We start from the raw sequence: 6000 nt of genomic DNA, 5'->3' as shown, positions 1-6000 counted from the left end.
CCAATTTCATCATTCTTCAAGGAAACTTCTCCAAGCATGTTGAGAAAATGCAACCATCTCCCAACCATGGTTTTGAGTTCTGAGTGATCCTAGGCTTTTTCTGTTATGAAACCAGCTCAAGGAAAAGATAGAAAAGATAGATCAACGACTTAGAATTCAGCCTCTTCGAGGGGGCAACCTCCTTTACATTACATGAATGAGCAATTCTTGGATGATTCAAATGAAAAAACCTACTTTCTATATATAGGAGTCTAAGGAGTCACAATATAACCCAGCCGACCTAACAATAATACTATAAATCCACAAAAATAACAATATAGGGATTCTATGGGGCACAGTAATAAAAATATGAGGACAATAGGGGCACAATGATATTAATAAGGGATACAGCTACAATAGTAATGGGGTAATCACTAGTATTATAGGGACCTATCATGCCCCTCTCCTTCAAAAAAAGTGTTGTCCTCAATGTTTGAGTAGTTCTAGATGTTTCTGTATAGAATTCTCATCCTCTCATGTGGAATCTTTAGCAGATAAGTTATTCCACTTGATGAGATACTCCGAGATTGATCGATTTCGTAGCTGCCGAGTTATTGTTTCTGTGACTTCTTCCGTTCCAATATAATTTTTCCTTCCTTGTCATGTTTTGGCAAGATTGTTTGAACTTGGAGCTTGTTGCCTATAACCTTCTTTAAACATGAAACATGGAAAACTGGGTGCACTTGAGATGATGTAGGAAGCTCCAATTTGCATGCCATAGTACCAGTCTTTTGCAACACCTTGTATGGACCATAATACTTTGGTGATAATTTATTATCCTTCTTAGCTTACTTGAGGGACATTTGTTTATATGGTTGTAGTTGTAGGAATACCCAATCGCCTAAAAAAACTTCTTTCACTGCGATGTTGATCTGCCTATTATTTCATTCTATTATGTGCCAACACAAGGTTATTCTTTAAGAGTTGGAGGACATGTTGTTGATGTTCAATGTGATGTTCCACTGCTTGAACCTTAGAATTTTCTCTTAAATATGATGTGATGGATGGTGGCTGATATCCATAAAGTGCCATAAATGGGGTCTTTTTTGTTGCTGTATGGAAGGAAGTGTCATACCACCATTCATCTAGAGGCAACCATTTGACCTTTTGTGTCTGTTTATCAGATACAAAGCAACAAAGATATCCTTCCAAACATTTGTTTACTATCTCAGTTTGCCCATCAAATTGAGGATGATAAGATGAGCTATGAACTAACTGAGTACCAAGACAAGAAAATAGTTATGTCCAAACATTTCCAGTGAAAATGGGATCTCTGTCACTTACAATAATCTTTGGGTTTCCATGTAGCTTTTGAATTGTTTCCATAAATGCAGTAGAAACTATATTGGCTTTCAATGGATGTGATAATGCACAAAAGTGTGCATACTTGGTAAGTCTGTCAACTACACCCATGATGAGACTCTTTCCCTCAGACTTGGGTAAACCTATGATAAAATCCATTGAAACCTCCTCCCAACATTGGCTTGGAATGTATAAAGGTTGTAATAGACTCGGGTTCTTAATTGTTTCAACTTTATTTTGTTGGCAAACCAAACATTCCGCCACAAACTTTTGAATATCTGATTTAAGGCTATCCAAAAAAAAGTCCTTCTTAACCCTATGGTAAGTTTTTAAAAATCTTGAGTGCCCTCCTAAGGGAGAAGTGTGCAATTCCATAAGAATCTTTTGTTTTACTTGCGAATTCTTATAGAGGTATAAGCGATCTTTGTACCATAACAAACCATTTTTCCAGCTAAATGTATCAGATGTACTAGAATCTTGTTGTAACTTTCGAATAAGTGCCCAGACTTCTTCATCATTCATCCACTCCTCCCTTGCTTCATTTATCCAATCTGGTTGGATAATAGAAATGGCGCACAACAATGCTTCCACATCCTCATCCTTTCTTGAGAGTGCATCTGCGACCACATTTTTCTTCCCTTTTTTGTAGATGATTCAAATTCATAACCCAACATATTTCTGACCCACTTTTGTTGCTCTTCAGAGGATAATCTTTGTTCTAAAAATTATTTAAGACTATCATGATCCGTTTTTACCTTGAAGTGCCTTCCCATTAGGTAGGGTCACCATATCTTAAGTGCATGTAGTATTGCCAACATTTCCTTCTCATAAATAGCTTTGTGTAAAACATTTCCCTTGATTGGACGGTTTTCAAAAGCAATGGGTCTTTCATCTTGCATTAAAACAACACCAATTCCATTTCCTGAAGCATCACATTCCACAATAAAGGTTTTTGTGAAGTCTGGTGTAGCAAATCCGGTGCTTGGCACATTGCCTCTTTAAGATGTTCGAAGGCCTTTGTTGCTTCTGGAGTCCATGAAAATGCATCTTTCTTCAATAATGTTGTTAGAGGTGCTGCTATTCTCCCATAATTCTTAAAAAACTTGCGATAATACCCTGTCAAACCGGGAAATCCTCGCAGATTCTTTATGGATGTGGGGATTTTCCATTCCTTAATGGCTTTAATTTTTCTAGGGTCTACCTTAACTCCTTCATGAGATACAATATGACCCAGATATTCCACCTCTTGTACTCCAAAGAAACATTTGGATCTTTTTGCATATAATTGTTTCTCCTCCAATAGTTGTAGCACCCTGTCAACATGCTCAACATGATCCTTCCAAGACTTGCTGTAGATTAGTATATCATCAAAAAATACTAACACAAATTTTCTAAGGAAGGGTTTGAAAATGGAATTCATCAAACCTTGAAATGTAGAAGGTGCATTGGTAAGGCCAAAAGGCACGACCAAAAATTCATAATGACTGTCATGAGTTCTAAATGTTGTTTTTGGAATGTCTTCAGTCTTCATTCTGATTTAATGATATCTTGAATGAAGATCCAACTTGGTGAAGTAAATTGATCCATGCAATTCATCCAATAATTCATCAATGATAGAAATGGGAAACTTATCTTTAATAGTGAGCTTGTTGAGCTCCTTATAATCTGGACACATGCACCATGATCCATCCTTCTTATGCACCAATACTACTGGAGCAGAGAAAGAACTTTGACTAGGTTGAATTATACCAGCCTCTAGCATTTCTTCAACCATACGTTCAATTTCACTCTTTTGGGCATAGGGATATCTGTACGGCCTGATCTTTGGAGGAACACTTTCTGGAATCAGATGAATAGCATGATCATGATCACAAATAGGCGGGATACCTTTGGGAGTCTCAAATACCTTGGAATGATTTTCTAAGACTTTTTGGAGATCTGGAGAAATAGATGATGCCGATGTGGAAACATCTAGTGAACATAAATGTGCAATTACACCTCTTTGTTCCTTTTTTAGAAGCTTTGTCATACCGTTAGAATTGATTATCTTTCCCGGTTTCCCTGCAATACCCCTTAATTCAGCTCCCTTTCCTTCTGCAGAAAATTTCATGAAACGTTCTTGAAAATTAAAAGCTATTGTACCGAAGGATTGTAGCCATTGGACTCCTAGTACAACGTCAGCACCTCCCATTGGAATGGAAAGAATTAGGCTAGTCAATATATATTCTCCCATGGATAGATTTATATTATGGCACTTTCCAGAGAAATTTATCATTCCTCCATTTGCAATCATCACTTGACACTCAGGTGCTGGATATAGGAAGCAATTCAATTCCTTTGCTACCTTACAATGAATAAAAATTGTGGGTACTTCCTAAATCAATCAACACTATTACCTTTTTCTTCTTGATTTGTCCTTATATCTTGATGGTTTGAGGAGTGGTAATTCCAACCAATGCATTACAAGATATGGTCAGATTCATTTCTTCTTTATCTAGGCTTTGTTCCTGGAGTATATCCTCTTCCTTTGACCTTTTTTTCTCCTTTTCTTCATTCTCTTCATAATTTATGTAGAATAATTTCTTCTCAGCACACTTATGACCTTTAGTGTATTTGCTATCACAACTGTAACAAAGCCCTTTTGCTCTTTTTTCTTCCAATTGTTGTGGTGTCAACCTTATAGGTTGTGGAAGGCTAGGGGTAACAACACTTCCATCCTTATAGTTGTGACTAGTATGCTTCCTGGTTGACATAATTTTGCTTTCCATTTTTCTTGCTAACCTGAATGCCTTCTCTTAATGAATCAAGTTCCCAAAGGTGAACATCATGTTGGATATTATCCTTTAAAGTCCCTATGAACACATCAATTCTATGCTCCTATGGAATATTTTTTACCCTTATGTTCAATTTTTGGAACTCCTCAATGTGCTCCATTATTGAACCCTTTTGTTTGAGACTTATCAATTGGCTAAAAAAAGTGTTACTTTTTGTATCCTCATAATGTGTTGTCAATTCTTCCATAAAAATTTCCCAAGTGATAATTTGTTTACGAGAGAAAAGCCATTGATACCATACAAATTGATTTGTTTCCAAATATAAAGTTGCAATACATACCTTTTATGTGTTTTGCACATTATTGAGATTGAAAAATTGCTCCATCTATAATATCCATGTTGCAGGATCCTTGCCATCAAACTTCCTCATATCGATTTTTGGAATATGGTGGGTCTTTGATCCAACATTAGAGTCTATGGAATCATGATTAACATTTCTTTTGTTCTCATCATGAGTTTCCCTTAATACCCTTTCACCATTAGTGACCATTTCATGTAGCAACTTATTCATATTTATCTTCAATTCTTCCATGTCTGTCTTCAAATCTATCTTCAAATCGTCCATCTTAGCTTCCACGTCATTCATCTTAGCTTCTACACCTTTGTTTAAACAATCCATCTTAGCTTCTACGCCTTTCTTTAAAACATCCATCTTAGCTTCTACATCTTTTTTTAAACCATCCATCTTAGATTGTGTTCCTTTTTGTGCAGGTGACACTTGTTGCACTTGATCTCATAATTTTGATATATCATGTTGCATTTCTTCCTCTTCTTCATGAGTCATGCTAGAGCTTTCAGGTTTCCTACTAGGTGTTTTCATTTTCTTTCCTCAGGGCATCAATTACAATAACAATTCTTTACTATGCCCTTTGAATTCCTTCAAACTAATTTTTCAAACCAAGCTTATGCAAAAATTTAAAAAAAACTACACACCTTTTTTCACTTTGTAGGAGCCCGATATTGAATCTGATGTATCTCTGTAATTTCGGATCATCCAGTTCTAAAATTGTGACTAGTAGTAGCCCTCTACGTCCTCTTTCCAATGCCACCATTCTGATCCAAATTGGATTCTCCAAGAAAGAGTTATGCACAATCTCCCATAGTGACCTGATTATAGACTAGTTCAGTAGGGCGAACTTGTACAACGTGCCACGAGTCAATCCATTGCTCAGAAAGAAAATTATGACGATTTTCCCTAGGTCACCTATTTGGAATGTAATTTAGGAGTCTACAAAAAGACCAACTTCCTCATATCATATCTCTGTAAATATAGCATAAAAAGCTCTAAAATTCAGACCTGAAACTCAATGTGATTTCTTCTCAAATGGGTTTTTTTTTTTAGCTTCTAAAACGTCGCAAACAAAGGTTATAGTGAAACTTCCACGATGACGTGTTTGGAGCAGTGAAACCCTAGAATCCAAAGCTCTGATACCAAATTTTATGAGACCAGCTCAAGAAAAAGATAGAAAAGATAGATCAACGCCTTAGAATTCAACCTCTTCGAGGGGGCGACCTCCTTTACATTACATAAATGAGCAATTCTTGGATGATTCAAATGAAAAAACCTCCTTTCTATATATAGGAGTCTAAGGAGTCACAATATAACCCAGCCGCCTAACAATAATAGTATAAAGCCACAAAAATAACAATAGCGGGATTCTATGGGGCACATTAATAAAAATATGGGGACAATAGGGGCACATTGATATTAATAAGAGATACAACTACAATAGTAATGGGGTAATCACTAGTATTATAGGGACGTATCATTTTCTCACTCCATTCCATCCACCAACCACCTTACCTAAGCCTTCCATCACCTTTA

Source organism: Pinus tabuliformis, chromosome 2_2, assembly GCF_031772625.1.
Source record: "Pinus tabuliformis cultivar Carrire ecotype Pingquan chromosome 2_2, CPIR1, whole genome shotgun sequence".
Classification (NCBI taxonomy): Eukaryota; Viridiplantae; Streptophyta; class Pinopsida; order Pinales; family Pinaceae; genus Pinus; species Pinus tabuliformis.
The sequence above is the reverse complement of the archived record's forward strand: the minus strand, read 5'-3'. Positions refer to the sequence as shown.